At 40.8% G+C, this 27984-nt stretch overlaps 2 protein-coding genes across 3 annotated transcripts in view; both read right to left on the bottom strand.

The window, feature by feature from the left end:
• sdcbp2 (syndecan binding protein (syntenin) 2) overlaps positions 1–7745 on the bottom strand; it is a 64058-nt gene extending 56313 nt beyond the window's left edge. For both annotated transcript variants that reach the window (XM_034172125.1, XM_034172124.1), the window contains exon 1: positions 7593–7745. The gene's annotated coding sequence lies outside the window, so the exon portion shown is untranslated. The remainder of the gene's footprint in view (positions 1–7592) is intronic.
• Positions 7746–26558: 18813 nt separating this feature from the next.
• The window catches only part of fkbp1ab (FKBP prolyl isomerase 1Ab), a 31655-nt gene continuing 30229 nt past the window's right edge, over positions 26559–27984 (bottom strand). The window contains exon 5 of the mRNA XM_034172126.1: positions 26559–27872. The gene's annotated coding sequence lies outside the window, so the exon portion shown is untranslated. The remainder of the gene's footprint in view (positions 27873–27984) is intronic.

The following is a 27984-nucleotide window of genomic DNA, read 5'->3' on the forward strand; positions in this document are numbered from 1 at the left end:
TGAATAAACATCAGTGTTAAGCCATTTCGGCATATATTAAAGGCCATTCTTACAAGAAGTTGCTGCAGAAGTCCAGTGACAAAATTGATAGGAAATTTTGCACTTATAGGTAAGAACTTGTCTTCTTCCTGTGGTGATAGTCTTAAAGGTTTGTGTGTGTATGATACATCATTTTTTTTTGCAGAATTTAGTGGTGACCTGAATGACAGCCGGAAAGGGGCAATCACTAATATAAGATAAGAAATTCCATTGCATTTACTAACCCTACCCACTTAGTTTTAAAAGCATGTAAAAATAAAATAAATGGCATTGGAAAACATACTTAATCTCATTCAATTTTGCTAGTTAAGTCACCAAAACTGAACTTCATCTGCTCACTTTAATAGGCTATAACAGGCTTATTCTGTATTGGCCTAATATTAACCCTCTTTAGTAAACCTAATAATCAGCCAAGGCAACCAGAATAGGTTCAAATTAGATTTTTCTGAGGGACATCTGAAGTCTGGAGTTAATAAGCTCTTTTTTCCTCTCTCTTTCGCGTGGAAGAAAACGGAACACAACCATCAAATTGGATAGAAGAATAACCAGAATGGCAAAGGCTCACCCACTGATCAGCTCCAGGATGATCAAAGACAGTCTGGAGTTACCTGTAAGTGCTGCGACAGTTAGAAGACACCTGTGTGAAGCTAATTTATTTGTAAGAATCCCCCGCAAAGTCCCTCTGTTAAATAAAAGACGTGCAGAAGAGGTTACAATTTGCCAAAGAACACATCAACTAGCCTAAAGAGAAATGGAGGAATATTTTGTGGACTGATGAGAGTAAAACTGTTCTTTTTGGGTCCAAGGGCCGCAGACAGTTTGTGAGACGACCCCCAACCTCTGAATACAAGCCACAGTTCACAGTGAAGACAGTGAAGCATGGTGGTGCAAGGTGGTACCATACATGTAAAAAATGACTGATTCACTTTATGTCAAAGATTATAAACACACACACACAAAAAAAAAATGACAAACACTCTGTTAGAGAGAAAAACATAGTAACACAAATCATGTATGAAGAAGTAGGATATGCAAACTTTTTTAACACCAGTAAGTGAAAACTGGACCAAGTCCTCAAAAACAAGCAAGTCATTCTGACCACAAACAACAGTGTGATCTCTCACTATGTCAGAACACAGTATTATTGCGAGTCCTTACACACATTACTGTTTCAGTGGAAACAAAGCGGCAGTGTCACGTTTTCTACCATTTACCTTTCTGCTTATTTGTTTTCTTAATATCGAAAGAAAGTGGAGCAGCTTTCGACATGGTGCAAGACTAACAACCTGCGCCTCAACACAGCAAAAACCAAAGAACTCATCATTGACTACAGAAGGAAGAAAACAGAGGTCACACCACTATTTATAAATGGGGACTGTGTGGAGAGGGTAGCAGACTTTCGTTTTCTTGGAGTACATGTCGAAGAAGGCCTATCCTGGAGTGTGAACATCACTCAGCTGCTCAAAAAGGCCCAGCAGAGACTGTACTTCCTGAGATGACTCAGGAGGAATAACATCACACAACATCTGCTGGTGACCTTTTACCGTGCCTGCATAGAAGCATTTTAACATACTGCATGGGCGTATAGTATACAAGCTGCACAGTGGCTCAGAGGAAAGCGCTCCAGGGGGTCATCAATACTGCCCAAAGGACTGTCGACTGCCCTCTTTCCACACTGGAAGAGCTGCACAGTGACTGTTGTCTCAAAAAAAGCTAAGAACATTATCAAGGACATACACCATCCAGGTCACTCCCTGTTTGAAGTATTACCATCAGGAAGAAGGTACAGGTCACTGAATGTAAGAACAGACAGACTCAAACACAGCTTTTATTAGGGGTGCTGGGGGGGAATCGATTCACGTCCAAATCGTGATTCTTATTAAGATTCTGAATCGATCCAAAATGTCGAAGAATTGATTTTTAAAAAGCTTTTTTTTTTTTTTTTTTTTTACATTTTCTTGCTTACTCGCTGCGTGTACTGTTTGTCAGGCAACAGCCTCTGTACTACAGCGTCCCCGCGAGAGGAGGGTCCGGCATGCTTCAAACATTCGTGAGCTGCAGCTTAGCATGGCGGACAAAGATCTAATTCAGCCAGCACCGTCTTTGCTGAAGGCAAATGTTTGGGCGCATTTTGGATTTTATTATTTGCTGCGTAAGAAGGAGCTTGACATGATTTATGCAGTGTGCAAAATCTGCAAAATTAAAGTCAAGTACTTCGGAAACACTTCAAATCCGCAAGCCCACATGCAACGGCGTCACCCGAAGCTAAAAGAAGTGGAGCAGCGGTCTCTGCCGACTACTGACCAGCGCACACTCCATCATTTCGCTAAACTGCCAGCCAACTCTGAATGAGCAAAGTAGATAAGTAAATTTACATCTTTAGAATCACTTGATTAACAGTGTAAAGCTGCATTTTCTTAAACAAAAACATTTTTTAAGTAATATAACTATTTCTCAGAGCTCTTTCAATCGAAAATTGATTCTGAATCGAATTGTCACCCCAAGAATCAGAATTGAATTGAATTCACATCCCTAGCTTTTATCCATCTGCAGTAACTATCCTCAATGCCATTAGAGGACAACGTGTGACTGTGCCAACTATGTATGTGGAGGTGTGTGTGGTGTGAATGTATGTATTTATGTATGTATGCATTATGTTTGCATGTATGTGTGTACAGTATATCTGGGGGCGTGTTTATGTATGTATATGCCGTTTTTACCCATGTGACTGGGAATGTGCGTGTGTTGCTACATGCCCTGTGCTGTTACATGTTTCTTTTTAGAACTAGTAATTTAAAGTGCTTTAAATTGTTTTTTATATCTTTATATACCTAGGAATGTTGCACTGACTGGAGAGCACTTTGAATTTCATTGTACATATAACAATGACAATAAAGACCTATACCTACCTATATTCATGGCTCATTCAAATAGGATAAGTATATTTTGACACAGTTATAACTGACATATATATTAATAATTTAGTTACTTGCAAGTGATGTAAAAATTCTTTTCCATGTACAGAGAAATCCACTTCACATGTGCAGCAGCATATTCAAGACCAGAAATTGGATAAAGCCTTGGTGAGCATCTTACATGCATACTCCATTTCCAAGAGACCAGGCTTCGACATTCAGAATCTTCACACAGTTTTCCGTAAAGTGGATCAGCTTTTTTTTAAGTCGTTTTATTGGTGGGGTGTGGGGACTCGTCCAACACCGGCAGATAAACCAATGAAGAAAAACCTGAGATGAATGAGTGACAAACGGTGTAATGTTCACATTATTTAAATTTTATTCAATTTCATTAGATTAAATGAAATTCTCAGTTACCCTTCTGGAGCCTACAACCCCAATTCATGTTTTGTTTTTTGTAAGGCAACATGCAGCAAGTGGTAATAGCCTTAACCACCAGCACACCCATACTTTCATTTGAGATATTTCTGCAGAGAAATAGACAGATGTTACACAATAATCACTGTCCTCTTAACAGTTGGCAAGAGGCTTTTACATGTGCACTGCATGTAATGCAAAACCACATCTATAACTAATCATCATAGGTATTAGAGTCTGGGCCACACATCAACTTAATTGATTACATAACATAATACATCGATTTCTTGGGTGTGGTTGGCTTCGTTCTTCTCCTCCGCAGTCTCCCTGTGAGTTGTGGGCAAGCAGCTCTTACACATGTGTGCAAAAAATTGTGATGCGCAATCTATGTTTTGTGCCACCATCAGATGATGTTAAGACCACAAGCTCTGGAAACCTGCACTCACATTAAGACCATTTCTGGAGGTGCATGACTGATATGGTTTTAAAAATATTTATAAACAGTTTGAATGTGATAAATTTCATTATACCGCAATTAAAACCATCAAACATTCATTAATGGCTTTAATCCACTCAGGAAGTGCACATCAAAAAAAATCTGAGATAGGAATCAAAACAATCACCATCCTTCATTTAATGAATACGTCTTAGTGCATGCAGTTGATGCTGCACTTTGCCTCATCCAAAACACCACGAAACCGCCTTGGCTCCTGGATGGGAACCAGTAAAGCAGACAACCGGTCCATTCCCACATCTCTAAAATAACCATCTAGCTACTGCAGTCCTCAACACTCAGGCACGTGTTTGCTGGATGATGCACAGAGAAACAGTCCACATGGCCAAAATGTCGTAGTTGAAATTATTTCATTCATGAATTAATAAGTTTGTAGTTTCATGAAAACTGACTGAATTAATCTTAAAACTATTCAGCAGTTTGCATTTGACATCTGTTTGAAATACTTAAAAACAAGCTAATCAAAAAGTGAACAGCCCATCTTCTTAAAGTTCAGAGGAGACCAAAAATTCTCTAATGATCCTGAACATACATAAACTACAGGTTTTAGAGAATTTATAATGATTGACAAGGTTACACTATTTTACAGCTACACTTTGCCCCCCCCCCGTCCAATGTCCACTACTTCCTTTCATGCAAGTTCTACACTTTAAAGAGTGTCCAAAGATTTTACTGGTACCTTCCTATGCATGCGTGAATTTTTTTCCTGCCTACTGAACACGTCAGTCACTAGCATGTTAGCTAGTGACTGACAGTTCTGCTTTTACACACCAGAAGGCCAAAATATTAATAAAAGAGTATTCAGGAGGTCCAATGTTGCTTTCATAATGCTGTGTGATGCAAACGAGCGGATCTGTGGGCACCAAAAACCTGGGAGCTCCATCATTACAATGCACCTGCCCATTCTGCTCAGCTGATTCCAGCTTTCCTAGCCAAACAACACTGCTGTGATTTGTCAGGCTCCCTACTCTCGTGAAATGGCTCCATCTGATTTTTGGATGTTCCAAGATCAAAACGATACTAAAAGGGACTTTATTTGAGCCGTAAGAAGACAGAATGCTTCCAACAATAGCCAAACCACTGGGAGAAGCATGTACAATCCCAAGGAGACTGCTTTGAAGGGGATTAGGTTTTCAAACTCCCAGGTGAGTAATTGTGTTTTTCACAGTTAAACGGTGGATACTTTTTGAATGCACATCGTATATATGTAACATACCATCACAGTTTGTAAAGTAGGCAAATAATGGCAATGGCAGCTACTGACAGCACAACTTTACATATATGGTTACTATGACACTAATGTGAAGTCATTACCGTCTTTCTGTGCACCACATGACCATGGATCACTCAAGCTCAATTTTACTTCAATCACTTTGGAGCCAATATGGATTAAATACTGCAAAAAGGTTGTGTATTAGTCAAGAATAAAGTGTGTTCAATTTTGGACAGAACTGAACAAACGTCACGTTATCTCACACAGAAGCTTATTATGAAATAATCTGCATGAATCAGTGTCAAACATGCACAGTGCATCCGGAGAGTATTCACAGCACTTTACTTTTCCACATTTTGTTAGGTTACAGCCTTATTCCAAAATGCAATAAATTAATTTTTCTCCTCAAAATTCTACTCACAACACCCCACAGAGACAACATGAAAAAAGTTTTTTTTTTTAATTTTGCAAATTTATTAAAACTAATAATAAGAAGAAATTGCGTGTACCTAAGTATTCACACCCTTTGCTCAATACTTCGATGATGCACCTTTGGCAGCTAATACAGCCTCAAGTCTTCTTGAATATGATGCCACAAGCTTGCTGCACCTAACTTTGGGCAGCTTTGCCCAGTCCTCTTTGCAGCACCTCTCAACATCCATCAGGTTGGATGGGGTGTGTAGGTGCACAGCCATTATCAGATCTCTCCAGAGATGTTCAATCGGATTCAGGTCTAGGCTCTGACTTGGCCACTCTAGGACATTTAATCCTCAGAGTTGTCCTGAAGCAACTCCTTTGATATCTTGCCTGTGTGCTTAGGGTCATTGTCCTACTGAAGAATGAACAGGCGCCCCACTCTGAGATCAAGAGCGCTCTGGAGCAGGTTTTCATCCAGGTTGTCTCTGTACATTGCTGCATTCATCTTTCCCTCATTCCTGACTAGTCTCCCAGTTCCTGCTGCAGAAAAACATCCCCACAGCATGATGCTGCCACCACCATGCTTCATTGTAGGGATGGTGCCTGGTTTCCTCCATATATGATGCCTGGCATTCACGTCAAAGAGTTCAATCTTTGTCTCGTGAGACCAGAGAATTTTGTTTCTCATCATTTGAAGGTCCTTCAGGTGCCTTTTGGCAAACATTTTCAATTTAATTTAACAAGGTTAGTCAACTTGAGATCGAGATCTCTTTTGCAAGGTAGACCCTGGGCAATTGTAAAGTTTAAAATTCACCTAACTTGCACGTCTTTAAATGTGAGACGAAACCAGAGCACCCGGAGGAAACCCACGCAAACACGGGGAGAACATGCAAACTCCACACAGAAAGGCCACAGACTGGAATCGATCCCATGACCTTCTTGCTGTGAGGCAACAGTGCTAGCCACTAAACCACCATACTGCCTAAACAGGTAGACTACCATGTGTCTTTAACTGAGGAGTGGCTTCCGTCTAAGCCACTCCTTAGTAAAAGAAGTGACCAAAAAACTCACCACCTTCAACCGCATACTCCAATTAAGGATCACGGGCCGCTGGAGCCTATCCCGGGCATGAGGCGGGGTACACCCTGGACAGGAAGCCAGTCTGTCGCAGGGCCAAGACAGAACACTAATTTTGGTAAATGTGAACAAATTCCTCAGACATAAGATTGTTGCATTTCCATAGCACCTCCTTCCGGTTGACTGACACGTCTGAGAAAGCGAAAGAGGAAGAAGAGATGGAGAAGAAAAGCCTGACAAAATCAGATCTGCACTGCTTGGAAATGGTCCACACCTTTAGCACAGTCAGTAAAAACTCATATATGACAGACATATGTCACATACCTCACAAATTATGTACCAGCTCTTATATGTGTATTTGTCTCAAACATAAGAAAAAGGACACTCAAGTGTGGCAGACGGAGCTGTCACTTGTTTTTCCCATCAAATCTTTGTTGATCTTTAGTGTTAAGTCATAAGACAAGAACACGAAAGACAAGAATTAAAGAAAACATACTACGCCTTGCCATTTTAAAGAAACAGATAAAAGGAGAATAACGCACATCTGGATCATAACTAAGACTCTTCCTTGATTCAAGAATCAGCTTTCCACATAAATTAAATGACAACAGTCTTTGTCTATAGACACATCTGTCCCCCATCGGTTGGGAAGGGTAATAACGAGTGTTTTAAAGGAACTAAAACACAACAAATAATCCCATTGTAAGAATTTTCTACTGCGAGTCTCCTTATGAGTGGCGTATTTTTAATCATAAAAACATGTTGCGTCACCCGACTGGGCCATAATCATTAAAAATTAACCACGCACCTTTAGTTGGTCCAAAACTCCACCTATAACCATAAGACTGCTTAAATTAGAGCAAATTCATATGAAAACAAAGTTGTTAAAGGTTACTCCTCTTTGTTCCCCAAAATCACTCAGCTAACATTATTAGCCCCATTACATTAACGCTAGCATGTACCGTTAGCGACGGTGAGGTTAGTTCAGGAACACACTCACCTTTAAAGGCTTGTCTGGAAAACCAAATCAAAGACTTTACGAGCTCTTGTGAATGTCGTACAAGAGTGAACTCCTTTATTTGTTGTCGTTCTCCGTCGACAGCAGTACTGAAGGGAAAATCTACTGAAGTGACGTCACCGCTGGCTTCCTGGTCGTTAAGCCACGCCCTTTATGGGGTCACATGAAATGTAAGTCATACCGTAAATCCCATGATCATAACGTCACTGTTGTACTGTGCAGAAGGTTGTACCAGGTTTTTCTCATCTGCCACATCAAATATAGCCGGGCATTACAAAAAAAAATGGTGTTTTAATGTTGAGTTCAGCCATACAGTAGAGGTGGCCGATACTGGGAATTTTGGTATAGATCCGATACCAAGTAAATGCAGGCCCAGTATCACTGATATCCATACTGATATCAATACCGATACCATACCGATACCGATATCATAGATCCAAAGGATCCAAAAGACCTAGGATAGGATTTTACCAAACATTGTATGTGACAACAAAACACTTTATTATCACTCAACACAACTTAAAATCTCCTGAGGTAGAGGGCTGACAAACCACAATACAAGGGTGCGCTGCTCCGTGTTGTGTGACACAGCGCAGCGCTGTTCTTACAGACAAAGAGTAGACTTTGATGAATCTGTGTGTGCAGCAGTCACTGCATGCGGGAGAGAAAAAAAGCTTGAGTATCGATCTTTTTACACGAGGATCGTTCAATATCAATACCAATATTAGGATCGATCCGCCCACCTCTACCATACAGACTTGTGTGTCAATACCTATACCTATCAAGATAAGTTTTGGGAAATGCACTGGTACCACGCTTCTCCACATCCACGGCACTAACGAACTGCATTAGGTCCTGGATGGGAATCACCCAGGCAGACAAGCAGTTGATCCCCACATCTCTATCATCTCTAAAATAACCATCTTGTGCAGTCAGGTAACACATGGACATCTCCTTGGCCTTCTCCAGCCACCGTGGTTCTCAACACTGATACCAATGAGTTAGATCATGCGCATAGAAATGTGCCACATGGCCAAAATGTCAAAACTGATGCTCCCTCGCAATGCAACAACCACTCGTTTGATGCAAAATCATTCCAGTGGTACCCAAGGATCCTCTGAAGGGACCTTGTACCAAAGGCATCCAGTCATTGCCTTAGTTCACTGGTTAATGCCAAAGTCTCACAACCATATAAGACAGACAGCACCCTCCCCAAAGACTTCGAACCTCATTCTCCTACAAAGATATCGACATTGTCAAACACCCCTCCATCTAGCGACCTCTGACACCATATGCTTCTCACAGGCGCCTCCTCAATCGCCAAAGCAACTTTCGATGAGAGGCGCCTGTGAGAGCATATGGTGTCAGAGGTCGCTAGGTTGCTTTGCGATTGAGGAGGACCCAGAGACATGAATGTCACTGCTGAGATAAGTGAATGTCTCTGCAAGTTCACACACATATAGATACACTCTGATGGCTCAGGCCAGAAGGTCATTAAAAGCCTTTGTTTTGTTCCAGAACAATCGCAAATCCAGACAGTCAGATTCCTCACTGAGCTTCTCAAGTGCTTCAATAATGGTATCCATTGATTTTGCAAAGATCACAGCATCGTCCATGAAGTTGAGGTCAGTTAACCTGTCTTTGCCAACAAAAGCACAGAAATTGCTGGTTTTCCACAACCCTACACAGCACCCAGTCCATGCAAGCATTGAAGAGTTTAGGAGCCAGAACACACCCCTGACAAATATCAGTTCACTGGGAAAATCTGAGTCTCTACCTCGACTCCACAGAACACTCAGAGTATCTGTGTATAGGCTGGCTATGTTGTCTAGTAACTTCTTGGGTATCCCAAAATTCTCGGGGATGTCCAAGAGAGCAGTCTGATCAACTGAATCAAATGTTTCGTGAAAATCAACATAGGTTGTAAAAAGCACTGTCAGTATTCATGCTTGCATTCTATGAATACTCACAAAGATAGAATGCAGGTGATGATTGACTTCTTGGGTGTGAAACCAAATTGTTCTGGTCACTAAGCACCAATTGTAGCTAGAACTGAATGCTATTTAGAATAATACTTACAAATACCTTCCTTGTGCACTGTTGCTTGTTTTACTACTTTAGTCATATTAAAACATTGAACCTCACACAAGAACGTTTTCATAAGCCTCTCTCAAATTTCTCATGTTTTTAGTACACTGGACTCTTACATGTGTGCCAGGTGATATTCAACATAAATCCAGATAATTTCATATATTAAGTGTGTAAATGTTCTGACTGCATCTGTATGTACGAGTAAATCAGCACAAATTCTCAAGAAGAGTCAATTACCATAAACACTCCCAAAAGTATGAAATAAGGACATGCCTCTTCCATATATGTGATAGGTTTTCTATCAGGGCACTGTCATCAGCAAAGCCAAAGAGGAACTTCAGTAATCAGAGATTTCCATCTTGGTATCAGAGTAACACAGGACAAAGTCTGTAACTGTCCTATATCAACCATGACGCCGGTTGGTGCCAGTGCTTATCTCTACAACTCCTCCTGGAAACAATACCAATTTGGTGTACATTTCTTCCCCAGCCATGGTCAGTACCCATTTCCAGCTAGGTGGACCAATGCAGATTATGTGACTTGTCCAAGGATGCAGTCAAGTAGCATAAGCGGAATTTGAGCCCAGGTCTACATGCTGGTACATCAGCTCCTTATCCACTCAGCTACTTGCTCTGTAATTATTAACATCATCAAAAGTGGAATTAATGGACTTGCTAAAGCCAGCAAAATATAATGATTGGTTTAAATGCTGTTGTGCTCTTGCATGAGGCCCATTGTTAGCAAACAATCCGCTGACACCTTGACTCATCTTTGAGGAATTATTTCATTTGCTTGAACTCCCTTTTTGAAAAATTATTTTCAGAAAACTTGAATGAGAATGAACCTATCCTGGGAAATATAAAAGCCTACAGTACATGGATCCTCCTGGTGTGTAGTCGAGTTTCTTGCATAGCAACAACCTACTACTGGGATGAATGTGAGGTCAGGTTAGGTCAGGCCTGGGAGGCTGTGCTAATGCCAGATGTTGCCACACCCACACACTATGGAACCGCCTTTAGTCCTGAATGGTAACCACACATACAACTGGTCTATCCCCGTCCCAGTTTACAATGTAGTTGGATACAATTCAACATGTACACAGGGTTCTGGAAGATGGCCTGTGCCTAATAAAACCCTGTCACCTTCCCACAAAACAGATGAATGGCATGGTCATTGCCATCACTTGGTACAATGCTGGACCTATTACATTGCTTAGGATCTGTATATAGCTCAGGGAGCAATGACCATGTAATTACCCTTGTATCATAGCCCCCCAAAAAATTACATAAAATATTTTCACTTGTTTTTTTTGTTTTTTTCACAATGGAAGATACAGTGACTGACATGTTGAGACCAGAAGATCCTCAGTTCAAACCTCAGCCTGACCAGAAAATCACTAAGGGCCCTGGGCAAGGTCCTTGATCCCCTAGTTTGCTCCCGGTGTGTAGTGAGCACCTTGCATGGCAGCACCCTGACATCGGTGTGTGAGTGTGTTTGTGTGAATAGGTGAATGTGAGACATAATTGTAAAAGTGCTGTGAACGTCTGATGCAGATGGAAAAGCGCTATATAAATGTAGTCTATTTACCATTTTAAAGTCATTAATAATGTATGCTGTACCATCATTCCTCCTTGGCAAGAGAACAGTTCAAAGACATCATTAAAAGCCCAAAATTACCATAACATTCATGCCCATGATGAGTGTATGTAAACGTCTGACCACAGCTCTTGTGGTTTAACCTGTTGGTTTAAGCCACGTGGCAAAAGCCAATTTTCATTTAATTTACACTTTTCCATGTGATCACGTAAATTACGTCTGCCTAGTTGAGTGCTCTGAGTGTTCCTGCAACAAACAAGAGATTTGTTGGTTTCCCCTATCTTACTTTATGTGTCTTGCAATGAATTAGAAAGAAGTAGCTATTCGCACATAGCCGTATGAATAATCCCAAATTATTTTCATATGTAGCGCAGTCTTGTTATGGCTTGAGTTAGGATTAGTGGTTGTGGAATCTACGGAATCTTGTTTAGGAATCTACGTATCAATCACAAATACAAGTATGGAGCCTCATGATGACGTGACCTACACTGACCATTGAGAGAGACACTATGTTTTTAGATTAAATGAAATGTCTTTTAAGACTTTAAGGATACGTGGGAACTCTGGAGATTCTTGTGGATCAAGACTAGACAGATCGAGTCTTTCTGGACTATTAAGCATAGTGTCTGTTTTTAAAGTGTCAGTGGAGAAGATGAGCATTACAAGTTTTCCACCACCTCCGCTGTCTAAGTGCTGTGTAGGATTTAAGAAGACTGGACTTACCTTTGTTGGACTATAATGGGGCAAGATGGTTGGGGTCCCATTGTGGAATCTGGGGGACTTTCAAAACTGAAGACTGTCTACAATGAGCACTCTTCATGGCCCAAGATCTTTACCACTTCTTTGGTTGGACAAATTGGTCACTATGACCACACTGGAACTGATAAGTACCTGAATGATTCATTCCATCATATCTGATCAGCCTGTTGGACATTTCTTTGTTTTGCTATGTTTATTTTTGCCACTGGTTGTATGTCCAAAGCAGATGGTCACCTCTCTGAGTGTGCCTGCTTGAGATTTCTTCCTGTGATCAAAAAACTCAACTCCAGAGGGAGGTTTTACTTACACTGTTGCCCATGCACTTGCTCTGGAACACAGTAAATTTTGCAGCGTAAAATTTACTCTGCTGGGATAACATCTGGTCCAAATAGAGTTAAATATATTGTATCACAGTGCTAAATCAACTCTATCACAGGGTAAAATCAACACTTATTGGAGTAGAAACACTTGATTTGATAAGATGGTAGAGCTGATTTCACTTTACAATAGTAAAGTATTTTACTCTCTTTGGACTGGGACCAAATGTTATCCTGGCAGAGTCGTCTTCTTTGTCTTTCGACTGTTCCCGTTAGGGGTCGCCACAGCAGATCAATCGTTTCCATCTCACCCTGTCCTCTGTATCTTCCTCTGTCACACCAACCACCTGCATGTCCTCTCTCAGCACATCCATGAACCTCCTCTTTGGTCTCCCTCTTCTCCTCCTGCCTGGTGGCTCCATCCTCAGCATCCTTCTCCCTAGATACACTGGGTCCCTCCTCTGCACGTCCAAACCATCTCAATCTCGCCTCTCTGACTTTGTCTCCAAACCGTCCCACCTGAGCTGTCCCTCTGATATGTTCATTCCTAATCTTGTCCATTCTTGTCACTCCCAAAGAGAATCTCAACACCTCCAGCTCTGCCTCCTGTCTTTTTGTTAGTGCCACTGTCTCTAAACCATACAACATAGCTGGTCTCACTACTGTTTTGTAAACTTTCCCCTTCACCCTTGCTGATATTCTTCGGTCACAAATCACTCCTGCCACCTTTCTCGACCCACTCCACCCTGCCTGCACTCTCTTCTTCACCTCTCTACCACACTCTCCATTACTTTGAACAGTTGACCCCAAATATTTAAACTCATCTACTTTCACCACTTCTACTCCTTGTAACTGCACTATTCCACTGGGCTCCCTCTCATTCACACACATGTACTCAGTCTTGCTTCTACTGACTTTCATTCCCCTTCTCTCCAAAGCATATCTCCACTTCTCCAGACTAGACTCAACTTGCTCCCTACTCTCACTACAGATCACAATGTCATCTGCAAACATCATAGTCCATGGGGACTCCTGTCTGATCTCATCTGTCAACCTGTCCATCACCACTGCAAACAAGAAAGGACTCAGAGCTGATCCTTGGTGTAATCCCACCTCCACCTTGAATGAGTCTGTCATTCCGACTGCGCATCTCATCGCTGTCACACTATTCTTGTACATGTCCTGCACTACCCTAACATACTTCTCTGCCACTCCAGACTTCCTCATACAATACCACAACTCTTCTCTTGGCACCCTATCATAAGCTTTTTCTAAGTCCACAAACACACAATGTAACTCTTTCTGTCCTTCTCTGTACTTTTCCAACAGTATTCTCAGAGCAAACATTGCATCTGTAGTGCTCTTTCTTGGCATGAAACCATATTGCTGCTCACAGATCTTCACCTGTTTTCTAAGCCTAGCTTCTACTACTCTTTCCCATAACTTCATGCTGTGGCTGATCAGCTTTATGCCTCTGTAGTTACTGCAGCTCTGCACATCACCCTTGTTCTTGAAAATAGGAACCAGCACACTTCGTCTCCACTCCTCAGGCATGCTCTCTTTCCAAGATTTTATTAAACAATCTGGTTAGAAACTGTACTGCCATCTCTCCTAGACATTTCCATGCCTCCACTGGAATGTCATCTGAACCGACTGCCTTTCCACTCTTCATCCTCTTCATAGCAGCCCTCACTTCGTCCTTGCTAATCTCTTGTACTTCCTGATTTACTCTCACCACATCATCCAGCCTTTTCTCTCGCTCATTTTCTTTATTCATCAGCTCTGCAAAATATTCCCTCCACCTTCTCAGCACACACTCCTCACTTGTCAGCACATTACCATGTGCATCTTTTACCACCCTAACCTGCTGCACATCCTTTCCAGCTCTGTCCCTTTGTCTGGCCAATCGGTACAAGTCCTTTTCTCCTTCCTTACTATTCAACTTCTTGTACAGCTCGCAATATGCCTTTTCCTTTGCTTTTGCCACTTCTCTTTTCGCCTTACGCCGCATCTCCTTGTACTCCTGTCTACTTTCTTCATCTCTCCGACTATCCCAAAACTTTTTCGCCAACCTCTTTCTCCTTATGCTTTCCTGGACCTCTTCATTCCACCACCAAGTCTCCTTGTCTTCCTTCCACTGTCCAGATGTCATATCCAGTACTGTCCTAGCTGTCTCCCTCACCACATCTGCAGTACTTTTCCAGTTGTCCAAAATTGCTTCCCCTCCAACCAGTGCTTCTCTCACCTGCTCGCTAAATTTCACACAACAGTCTTCCTCCTTCAGCTTCCACCATCTGATCCTTTGTTGAGCTCTCACTCTCTTCTTCTTTACCTCTAAAGTCATCCTACAAACAACCATCCTATGCTGTCTAGTGACACTCTCTCCTGCTACCACCTTACTGTGATTTCTTTTAGCTTGCATCTCCTATAAAGAATGTAGTCCACCTGTGTGCACCTTCCTCCACTCTTATGTTACCCTGTGCTCCTCCCTTTTCTTAAAGTAGGTATTCACCACAGCCATTTCCATCCTTTTTGCAAAATCAACTACCATCTGTCCTTCCCCATTCCTATCCTTGATACCATATCTACCCATTACTTCCTCATCACCTCTGTTCCCTTCACCAACATGCCCATTGAACTCTGCTCCTATCACCACTCTTTCATGCTTGGACACACTCTCCACCACCTCATCTAACACACTCCAGAAATCTTCTTTCTCCTTCATCTCACAACCAACCTGTGGGGCATATGCACTGATGATATTCATCATCACCCCTTCAATTTCCAACTTCACACTCATCACCCTGTCAGACACTCGCTTAACCTCCAACACACTTTTACCATACTCTTCCTTTAAAATGACCCCAACACCATTTCTCTTCCTGTCCTCACCATGGTACAACAACTTGTACCCACCGCCGATGCTCCTGCTCTTACTTCCCTTCCACTTGGTCTCTTGCACACACAATATGTCTCCCTTTCTCCTCTCCATCATATCAGCCAGCTCTCTCCCTTTACCAGTCATACTACCAACATTCAAAGTCCCCACTCTCATTTCCACCCTTCTAGTTTTCTTCTTCTCCCACTGTTCGTGGCAACGTTTTCCTCCTCTTCTTCATCGTCTTCGCCCAGCAGTAGCCCAATTTCCACCGGCACCCTGTTGGGCAATAGCACCGGTGGCGGACGTTGTTAACCCGGGCCGTGACTGATCCGGTATGGGAATTCGATTCTGAATCTGCATAGTTCGGTTGGCTTGTTTTACGCCGGATGCCCTTCCTCACGCAACCCTCCTCATTTATCCGGGCTTGGGACCGGCACTCACAATGTACTGGCTGCACACCCCATGTGGCTGAGTTGTTATCCTGAAGTTGGACATTGTGTGAATTGTAAATAAAACAGAATACAATGATTTGAAAATCTTCTTCAAACTATATTCAATTGAATACACCACAAAGACAAGATATTTAACATTCAAACTGATGGACTTTTTTGTTTTTGTGCAAATATTTGCTCATTTTGAAATGGATGCCTGCAACACATTTCAAAAAAGCTGGGATAGGGGTAACAAAAGACTGGGAAAGTTGATGAATGCTCAAAGAACACCTGTTTGGATCACCACTTTGTGAACAACTGCATGAAAAAATAGTCAAAGTCGGCTTTATTGTCAATTCTTCACATGTACTAGACATACAAGGAATCGAAATTTCAGTTCTCACCTTCCCTCAGGGATAACAGGACAAGACATTTCGACAATAAGGACAGTAAAGTGCACAAGTATTTACAGTGTAGTGTCTGAGGTAGTAGCAGCAGCAGAGTTTTGTTAAGACAATGTGTACGTGGTGTGGGAGTGATGACATTGGTAAGTATTTGAACATCCTGCGATTTTGCAGGTGTGTCTTAGGTGCATTTCCATTGTGAGAGACATAATCTAAAAAAAAAAATCCGGAAATTCCAATGTATGATTTTTTTAATAATTTATTTGTATGTTACTGCTGCAAATAAGTATTTGAACACCTGTGAAAATCAGTGTTAATATTTGCTACAGTAGCCTTTGTTTGTTTGTTTGAGGTCAAACATTTCCTGTAGTTTTTCACCCGGTTTGCACACACTGCAGCAGGGATTTTGGTCCACTCTTCCATACAGATCTTCTCCAAATCTTTCAGGTTTGGAGTTTCAGCTCCTTCCAAAGATTTTCTATTGAGTTCAGGTCCGGAGACTGGCCAGGCCACTCCAGGACCTTGAAATGCTTCTCACGGAGACCCTCCTTAGTTGCCCTGGCTGTGTGTTTGGGGTCATTGTCATGCTGGAAGACCCAGCCATGACCCATCTTCAATGCTCTTACTGAGGGAAGGAGGTTGTTTGCCAAAATCTCACAATACATGACCCCATCCATCCTCCCTTCAATGTGGTGCAGTCATCCTGTCCCCTTTGCAGAAGAGCACCCCCAGAGTATGATGTTTCCACCCCCATGCTTCACGGTTAGGATGGTTTTCTTGGGGTTCTCATCCTCTAAACATGGTAAGTGGAGTTGATTCCAGAAAGCTCTATTCTGGTCTCATCTGACCACATGAACTTCTCCCATGCCTCCTCTGGATCATCCAGATGGTCACTGGTGAACTTCAAACGGGCCTGGACATGTGCTGGCTTGAGCAGGGGGACCTTGCTGCCCTGCAGGATTTTAAACCATGACAGCATCATGTGTTACTAATGTAATCTTTGTGACTGTGGTCTCAGCTCTCTTCAGGTCATGGACCAGGTCCTCCTGTGTAGTTCTGAGCTTTCCCAGAATCATCCTAACCCCACAAAGTGAGATCTTGCATGGAATCCCAGACCGAGGGAGATTGACAGTCATCTTGTGTTTCTTCCACTTTCTAATAAATAATCATAACAGTTGTTGTCTTCTACCAAGCTGCTTGCCTGTTGTTCTGTAGTCCATCCCAGCCTTGTGCAGGTCTACAGTTTTGTCCCTGGTGTCCTTAGTCAGCTCTTTGGTCTTGCTATGGTGGACAGGCTGGAATGTGATTAATTGAGTGTGTGAACAGGTGTCTTTTATACAGGTAACAACATCAAACAGGTGCAATTAATACAGGTAAAGACTGCAGAATAAGAGGGCTTCTTAAAAAAAAATTAACAGGTCTGTGAGCCAGAATTCTTGCTGGTTGGTAGGTGTTCAAATACTTATTTGCAGCAGTAACAATCCAGGTTTGGAGTATATTTCTTATTGTTACATGGGAAACAAGGTACCAGTAGATTCAGTAGATTCTCACAAATCCAACAAGACCAAGCATTCATGATATGCACACTCTTAAGGCTATGAAATTGGGCAAAAAAAAAAGTAGAAAAGGGGGTGTTCACAATAACAGTAGCATCTGCTGTTGACGCTACAAACTCAAAACTATTATGTTCAAACTGCTTTTTTTTAGCAATCCTGTGAATCACTAAACTAGTATTTAGTTGTATAACCACCGTTTTTCATGATTTCTTCACATCTGCAAGGCATGGAGTCATCCAATTTGTGGCACCTTTCAGCTGTTATTCCACTCCAAGATTCTTTAACAACATTCCACAATTCATTCACATTTCTTGGTTTTGCTTCAGAAACAGCTTTTTTGATGTCACCCCACAAGTTCTCAATTGGATTTAGGTCCGGGGATTGGGCAGGCCACTCCAAAACATTAATTTTGCTGGTTTGGAACCAAGATTTTGCTTGTTTACTGGTGTGCTTGGGGTCATTGTCTTGTTGAAACACCCATTTCAAGGGCATGTCCTCTTCAGCATAAGGCAACATGACCTCTTCAAGTATTTTGACATATCCAAACTGATCCATGACACCTGGTATGCGATATATAGGCCCAACACCATAGTAGGAGAAACATGCCCATATCATGATGCTTGCACCACCATGCTTCACTGTCTTCACTGTGAACTGTGGCTTGAATTCAGAGTTTGGGGGTCGTCTCACAAACTGTCTGCGGCCCTTGGACCCAAAAAGAACAATTTTACTCTCATCAGTCCACAAAATATTCCTCCATTTCTCTTTAGGCCAGTTGATGTGTTCTTTGGCAAATTGTAACCTCTTCTGCACATCTTTTATTTAACAGAGGGACTTTGTGGAGGATTCTTGCAAATAAATTTGCTTCACACAGGGGTCTTCTAACTGTCACAGCACTTACAGGTAACTCCAGACTGTCTTTGATCATCCTGGAGCTGATCAATGGGTGAGCCTTTGCCATTCTGGTTATTCTTCTATCCATTTTGATGGTTGTTTTCCGTTTTCTTCCACACGTCTGTTTTTTTTTTTGTCCATTTTAAAGCATTGGAGATCATTATAGATGAACAGCCTGTAATTTTTTGCACCTGCGTTAAGTTTTCCCCTCTCCAATCAACTTTTTAATCCTACACGTGAGCAAATATTTGCACAAAAACAATCAAGTTTATCAGTTTGAACATTAAATATCTTGTATTTGTGGTGTATTCAATTGAATATAGGTTGAAGAGGATTTGCAAAACATTGTATTCTGTTTTTATTTACATTTTACACAACGTCCCAACTTCATTGGAATTGGGGTTATGTATTTTACTCAGCAAAATTCACTGTGAAGGAAGGTAAGTTATGTTTACATCTTAATCTTGTAAAGCACCTTGGGATAATTTATGTTGTGATTTGGTGCTATATAAAACTGAGTTGACGTGTCAAACGTTGAGAGGTTCACTTTTCTCTGCAATAACATTCACATGTCTGGATGGGACATTTGAGGTAGAGGTGTTTGTAGAGAACATGTGGACCATGATGTCACTGGATAGAGGTGTTGGGCATGGCTAAAATCCTTGGAAGAGAACAAAGATCTCAAAGCGTCGACACACTTTACATTTTGTACCATACCTGAGTATGTCTGACACCCACACATTAACATGCCTGGCCTAACATAGAATCAGGTAGAAGATATACAGAGTTCAGTCAGGCAGCTGTACCTCTGGGTAAACTGAAGAATGGCAGTGTCTCTATTGAAAGCCAAATAGTTTGTTCAGGTAAGCTACTGGGGGAAAAATGTTAGTGTTCCATATATACTGTTTGTTCTTAACTATGTTGAGTGGAGGCGCTCTTTCATCAAAGTACAGACAACATGGAAATTAAGATGAAGCATTATACTGTATATCTGTATTCTCCTCAAAATCAACTTAACACACTGACTGTATAAAGGCCAAGGCCCAAGCAGAAGCAGTTTTTGGCATGGGTGAACCGGGCAGCCGCCCTGGGTGGTATTTTTTCATGACACATGGGGGAAGCTGCACAAGCACTTAAAAAAAAATAAAATCATGACACTGCATGTCATAGGTATTAAAGGCACTGCGCTGCGGTGGTTGAATCATATTTGTCTAATAGATTACAGTTTGTTCATGTAAATGGGGAATCTTCTTCACAGACTAAAGTTAATTATGGGAGTTCCACAAGGGTTCTGTGCTAGGACCAATTTTATTCACTTTATACATGCTTCCCTTAGGCAGTATTATTAGACGGTATTGCTTAAATTTTCATTGTTACGCAGATGATACCCAGCTTATCTATCCATGAAGCCAGAGGACACACACCAATTAGCTAAACTGCAGGATTGTCTTACAGACATAAAGACATGGATGACCTCTAATTTCCTGCTTTTAAACTCAGATAAAACTGAAGTTATTGTACTTGGCCCCACAAATCTTAGAAGCATGGGTCTAACCAGATCTTTACTCTGGATGGCCATTTCCCTGACCTCTAGTAATACTGTGAGAATCTTGGAGTCATTTTTGATCAGGATATGTCATTCAAAGCGCATATTAAACAAATATGTAGGACTGCCTTTTTGCATTACGCAATATCTCTAAAATCAGAAAGGTCTTGTCTCAGAGTGATGCTGAAAAAACTAATTCATGCATTTATTTCCTCTAGGCTGGACTATTGTAATTCTTTATTATCAGGTTGTCCTAAAGTTCCCTAAAAAGCCTTCAGTTAATTCAAAATGCTGCAGCTAGAGTACTGACGGGGACTAGCAGGGAGAGCATATCTCACCGTGTTGGCCTCTCTTCATTGGCTTCCTGTTAATTCTAGAATAGAATTTAAAATTCTTCTTCTTACTTATAAGGTTTTGAATAATCAGGTCCCATCTTAATCTTAGGGACCTCGTAGTACCATATTACCCCATTAGAGCGCTTCGCTCTCAGACTGCAGGCTTACTTGTAGTTCCTAGGGTTTGTAAGAGTAGAATGGGAGGCAGAGCCTTCAGCTTTCAGGCTCCTCTCCTGTGGAACCAGCTCCCAATTCAGATCAGGGAGACAGATACCCTCTCTACTTTTAAGATTAGGCTTAAAACTTTCCTTTTCGCTAAGGCTTATAGTTAGGGCTGGATCAGGTGACCCTGGACTATCCCTTGGTTATGCTGCTTTAGACGTAGACTGTGGGGGGGTTCCCATGATGCACTGTTTCTTTCTCTTTTTGCTCTGTAGGCATCCCTCCGCATTTAATCATTAGTGATCGATCTCTGCCCCCCTTCTCGGCATGTCTTTTTCCTGGTTCTTTCCCTCAGCCCCAACCAGTCCTCAGCAGAAGACTGCCCCTCCCTGAGCCTGTTTCTGCTGGAGGTTTCTTCCTGTTAAAAGGGAGTTTTTTCCTTCCCACTGTAGCCAAGTGCTTGCTCACAAAGGGTCGTTTTGACCGTTGGGGTTTTCATAATTATTGTATTGGCCTTGCCTTACAATATAAAGCGCCTTGGGGCAACTGTTTGTTGTGATTTGGTGCTATATAAAAAAAAAGTTGATTGATTGATTGACTGCATAGCAAAGGGGTTGATAAGGTTATACCAGGGGTGGGCAACAAGGGGTGAAGACAGTGCAGGTTTTCCTTGCAACCAATCACCTCAGCAGTGGGTTTGCTGATGAGCTTCTCCCCTGAACATAAACACCTGATCATCAATGAAATCACCTGCTGAGGTGACTGGTAGAAAGGAAACCTGCTGTGTCTTGGCCCTTCAAGGCCCATGACTGCACACCCCTGGGTTAGACCTTACTTGTGTGAAGCAACTTGAGGCCACTTTGTTGTGATTTGGCACTGTATAAATTAAAATAAATAAATAAATTAAAACAATTTTCATATCACTGTGTAGGGAATTGGCAAATTGCTGCCCCCTGAAGCTGCAGGCACCCTTACTTGCTGAGAAGGTGCACAGAAGCAGTGAGAAGGGGAATGGGGAGGGGGCGTGGGGGTAGAGTCCCTTTTTTACAGAGTAACGACATGACAAGCAGAAAAAAAAAAAAAACAGTCACGTGACTCATGGTGCCATCTTGGGGCTAAATTTGCACTCACTGTTAAGATATCGGCGTGTATATCCACTTTATTTACTCGCAGAAAATGCCGGGTTGTCGTGCATTCGGATGCACAAATAGACATGACAAGGGGTTCAAGATGTACAGACTCCCTTCAGATCCCAAAAGATGAAAAATTTGGGAAAATAAAGTCAGCCGTATGGGATAGAAGCCGATGTAGTCATTTTCTTGTAAGTGTATGTGTTCGTTACCTCCGCCAAGGAGGTTATGTTTTCGGTCGAGTTTGTTTGTTTGTCTGTCTGTCTGTCAGCAGGATAACTCAAAAAGTTTTGAACGGATTTTGATGAAATTTTGTGGAGTGGTTGGAAATGACAAGAGGAACAAGTGATTAAATTTTACTGGTGATCCGGATCACGATCCGGATCCAGAAATTTTTTTTAAGGATTCTTCACCATGTCGGGATAAGGGGAATTTTGACATTCTAGTTTCTAACTCCACAAAAACAAGGCAGAAAGGCTTGAACAAAATTAGAGTGTAACATAGTCAAATGTTCTATCAAACAACAAAGTTTGGTGATGATCGGATCCGGATTCCGGATCTGGTGATCCAGAATATGCAAAAATATAGGGAAAATAGAAAATGTGTCAGTGTGAGGTGACAAATGAAGCTAGAGATGCACAACTAACACCAAATTGTAGCTGAATCTGTACTGATTCAGTAAGGTGTCATCAGATTTGATGTAGCTTCAAATGTTATGGAGCTAGATCCAGAAGAAAACCACCTTTACCGAAAAATCGTTTTTATACAATAACTTTTGAACTAATAAAGACATAAAAGTGATTCCAAGTTCTAGTGGTATGTTTTCATGGTCAATGATGTCAAATATACAGGAAAGAAAAGTGTATGTATCATAGTTTTGGTTGTAACACTGAATTGTTGAATAGATCACTGTGCCAAGGAGGGAATCTCTTTGTCAGTGACCCTATGGCCTTGTGTAGCACATGCAACACTTAAAAAATAGTTCTATTTCAGAATTTACTGTTATTTATTACCTCCGCCAAGGAGGTTATGTTTTTGATTGAGTTTGTTTGTTTGTTTGTTTGTCTGTCTGTCAGCAGGATAACTCAAAAAGTTTTGAACGGATTTTGATGAAATTTTGTTGAGTGGTTGGAAATGACAAGAGGAACAAGTGATTAAATCTTAGTGGTGATCCAGATCACAATCCGGATCCAGGAATTTTTTAAAGGATTCTTCACCATTGCGGGATAGGGGGAATTTTGACATTCTAGTTTCTAACTCCACAAAAACAAGGCAGAAAGGCTTGAAAAAAAATAGGGTGTAACATAGTCAAATGTTCTATCAAACAACAAAGTTTAGTGATGATCGGATCCGGATTCCGGATCCGGTGATCCAGAATATGCAAAAATATAGGGAAAATAGAAAATGTGTCAGTGTGAGGTGACAAATGAAGCTGGAGATGCACAACTAACACCAAATTGTAGCTGAATCTGTACTGATTCAGTAAGGTGTCATCAGATTTGATGTAGCTTCAAATGTTATGGAGCTAGATCCAGAAGAAAACCGCCATTACAGAAAAATTGTTTTTATACAATAACTTTTGAACTAATAAAGACATAAAAGTGATTCCAAGTTCTAGTGGTATGTTTTCATGGTCAAGGATGTCAAATATAAAGGAAAGAAAAGTGTATGTATCATAGTTTTGGTTGTAACACTGAATTGTTGAATAGATCACTGTGCCAAGGAGGGAATCTCTTTAGGGTCAGTGATCCTATGGCCTTGTGTAGCACATGCAACACTTAAAAAATAGTTCTATTTCAGAATTTACTGTTATTTATTTAGAGACGTGTTTCATCAATGTTAAAAAATTCATATATTTGCACTTTAGTTGAATAATAAATTGAATTTTGTCTCATTTGTTTTTGTCTATAAGCACATGCAATATCAATATCAGTGCTCAGATGACAGTAGCTTCTGGGAAAGGTGCAAGTTGCAATAAACTGTGATGCCAAGCGCTAAGGATACATGCTATCCAGTCACAGCAGATGAAACTTTTTTTACTAGCAATCATCATTGTTAGACTTTTTTAGGTTCAATGATTCCACGGCGTGTAGATGTTATGGCGTCAGTGACCCCATGGCCTTGGTGGAGGTTTGCACTCTCTAAGTGCTTCTAGTTTGTTTGTGTGATTGTACCTGTACATGGATCTGTTGCTTGTTGTGGCTAACTGATAAAAAAAAAAAAAAAATGAAAAGGTTAACTTACTGTGTGCATTGACCAGGAGCCTGTGCGTGTGTGTGCATGTGTCTTTTTAATGAAAAAACAAAGCTGTATTTTTAAAGACCCTCCTATCCAGTTAATCAAAGCAGTTAAATCATTTTTAAGTTATAAGCCCTACTTTGTTAAATGTTGTATGTTTAAATTCTCTGCAGGCATCATGAGATAACCCAAATTATTATTGCTACTATCATGGATAATTACATGTATTGACAATCATCAATCTTCTTACTTATTTGCTGCTCAATGTTTCAAACAAACCGATATCCCTTTATAAGCAGTCTGATATTGGAGCTCATACTCTCGGGTATCCATGTCATGAATGAAGGGCTAATGTTAATTGGTGGTATAACTCTGTTTGTTAGCCTTCTTGCTATGATGCTTGCTAAACCTGCCTCATAATTTTTCAACAAAAAATTATGTTGAGGCAGGTTGAGCAAAACACACTGTGCTTTGCTTGAGGGCACTACGGCTGACACAAAACTTTTTTTTTTTTTTTTTACCTTTTTCATATCATTTTTGAACTCATGGAGACTAACACTGAACAGTTTTGCTTTTTTAAAGTGTTTTGCCCTCTTTCTCTCTCTCTTTGTGTTAAACCTGTCTCAACATTTTTTTTTGAAAATGCATATCTTTTTTCCCATCTAAATGATGGGTCACATATTTTCCACTTTTATGTACAGTGAGGAAAATAAGTATTTGAACACCCTGCAATTTGAAAGTTCTCACACTTAGAAATCATGGAGGGGTCTGAAATTTTCATCTTAGGTGCATGTCCACTGTGAGAGACATAATCTAAAAAAAAAAAAAAAAAAAAATCCAGAAATCACAATGTATGATTTTGTTTTTAAATAATTTATTTGTATGTTACTGCTGCAAATAAGTATTTGAACACCTGTGAAAATCAATGTTAATATTTGGTACAGTAGCCTTTGTTTGCAATTACAGAGGTCAAACATTTCCTGTAGTTTTTTCAACAGGTTTTCACACACTGCAGCAGGGATTTTGGTCCACTCTTCCATACAGATCTTCTCTAGATCTTTCAAGTTTGGAATTTCAGCTCCCTCCAAAGATTTTCTTTTGAGTTCAGGTCTGGAGACTGGCCAGGCCACTCCAGGACCTTGAAATGCTTCTTATGGAGCCCCTCCTTAGTTGCCCTGGCTGTGTGTTTGGGGTCATTGTCATGCTGGAAGACCCAGCCATGACCCATCTCCAATGCTCTTACTGAGGGAAGGAGGTTGTTTGCCAAAATCTCGCAATACATGACTCCTTCCATCCTCCCTTCAATACGGTATAGTTGTCCTGTCCCCTTTGCAGAAGAGCACCCCCAGAGTATGATGTTTCTACCCCCATGCTTCACGGTTGGGATGGTTTTCTTGGGGTTGTTCTCATCCTCTAAACATCGTAAGTATAGTTAATTCCAAAAAGCTCTATTCTGGTCTCATCTGACCACATGACCTTCTGCATGCCTTCTCTGGATCGTCCAGATGGTCACTGGTGAACTTCAAACAGGCCTGGACATGTGCTGGCTTGAGCAGGGGGACCTTGCTGCCCTGCAGGATTTAAACCATGACAGCATCATGTGTTACTAATGTAATCTTTGTGACTGTGGTCCCAGCTCTCTTCAGGTCATTGACCAGGTCCTCCTGTGTAGTTCTGAGCTTTCTCAGAATCATCCTTACCCCACAAAGTGAGATCTTGCATGGAATCCCAGACCAAGGGAGACTGACAGTCATCTTGTGTTTCTTCCACTTTTTAATAAATAATCATAGCAGTTGTTGTCTTCTACCAAGCTGCTTGCCTGCTGTCCTGTTGTCCATCCCAGCCTTGTGCAGGTCTAGTTTTGTCCCTGGTGTCCTTAGACAGCTCTTTGGTCTTGGCTATGGTGGACAGGTTGGAGTGTGATTGATTGAGTGTGTGAACAGGTGTCTTTTATACAGGTAACAAGTTCAAACAGGCGCAATTAATACAGGTAAAGAGTGCAGAATAAGAGGGCTTCTTAAAGAAAAATTAACAGGTCTGTGAGAGCCAGAATTCTTGCTGGCTGGTAGGTGTTCAAATATTTATTTGCAGCAGTAACATACAAATAAATTATTTAAAAAAATCATACATTGTGATTTCCAGATTTTTTTTTTTTTTTAGATTATGTCTCTCACAGTGGACATGCACCTAAGATGAAAATTTCAGACCCCTCCATGATTTCTAAGTGGGAGAACTTGCAAAACCGCAGGGTGTTCAAATACTTATTTTCCTCACTGTATATAGTGTATATTTATTTAAGTTCTGATAACTAATAGTGTTTTGAGCAGAATTGCCTCATTGTCTTTGGGCAATGTTTCAGATGGGAGGAGATTGTGCACCTTATTGTTAAAATAAAAAAAATGTCTTTTTGTGAAAAATGTTATGTTGCACAAATGTATAACCACCACTGCCCCCAAGATGCCTTGTGTGGTCACCAGCTGAGTGCGATAAGCACCAGCCAATGCAGTTTAAGAATTCATTTGTATTAAAGCATAATCATCTTTGGTCCATTATATAAATCAGTATAAAGGAAGTGAAAGAAATACAAAAGATGTCTTCCAAAAGCAGGTGGAGGGCACTTCATTTATTTTAAATATATCATCATTGGTTTAGCCTGCATACAGTAACGTATCAGCACATAGTAACTACACAGTACGGTGGTGGGCTGCTGTCACGCCAATGTGTAACATCTGACAGCAAGCCACTTTATTCCTTGTCTTCATTTAAACTCCATTTAAAACTATTTATCTGAGATACAAAACCACTCGAGTACCTGTGTCCGCATCATCTCAACAACACAAACTTCAGTTAGGCAGCGTGGTACTTCACTGACACAGAGTTTTAAAAAAATCATCATAATGCAGGTCATATAACATATTAGCTTCGTTGATTCAAGATAGAAACTTGGCATCTGAAAAATACATAATTGAAGTTGTTACACAAAATAGTATTGGGGAGGTCACAATTCCATTGAATCCTCAGCCCACTTTTGTAAATTTCAAGCATTTCCTTATTTTTGATGAAAAATCGTGAAATTTTAAGTTGATGTGCATCACCAAAGAGTCTTTGTTTGCTTTGATCAAACCTGTGCATGGCTTTAAATGGGGTTTAAAGACTTGGCGAGAAAAACAAAAAAAGGCAGTAATAATGCAAATCAGATGCAAAGCTCCCAACATGTACACAGTAAGGGTCCCGTCGGGCTGTGAACATGCAGACAGGGTAAGGTAGTAGCCATATGTATGGTGAACATAATTAGGCACACATTAGAACTACCTACTACTGTGTCAATCGCACTTCATTAGTCAGATAATTTTAATTAAAAAAAAACAAACACAGAAGTGCTATGAAGGAAGAGGCAAATTTAACATCAAGGTTATTTCACTACACTGTATAATACCTGTATGCACTGAATTCAACAGCTCTCTAATCGAAACTCATTTAATTTATACGAGTTTTCAGTTGCAGGGATTAAACACAAATGTGTGCTTTTCTTTGTTTTTACTTTTTTCTATAACATTATAAGCACTAGCCCTCAAAAATATAATACCTGTATGCATTGAATTTCAAAAGATGAATGTCGCTGCTAGTGGTTCATTGGTATTTTATACTTCTCAGCATAACCATGCACAACCAACATTTCAAAAAACACAAAACACAGTTCAACAAATTCAAGATTAAGAACATAGAGGTTTGTAAGGTTATGGGCCATAGTTTTAGAGAAAGAATACAATGGAAAATATATATAACTGAGTCACTGAGACAAAATGTCATAGTTTCATGTAATGACAACCGTAAAATATGGGAAAAAAGAAAATCAAGCCTCTTATAGAATCAAGTGCAGACTGTCCTAGTTTCTCTCCAAGCCACCTGGGTAGGAAGTTACCTGTAAAAAACGTAAGAGTGAAGGTTTACGATCAATTCAGCATCACTCAGGCACATCTGACAAAAGGGTACAATCGCACACAGCTGCACCCACCCACCAATTTATTCTTTCG

Source organism: Thalassophryne amazonica, chromosome 6, assembly GCF_902500255.1.
Source record: "Thalassophryne amazonica chromosome 6, fThaAma1.1, whole genome shotgun sequence".
NCBI lineage: Eukaryota > Metazoa > Chordata > Actinopteri > Batrachoidiformes > Batrachoididae > Thalassophryne > Thalassophryne amazonica.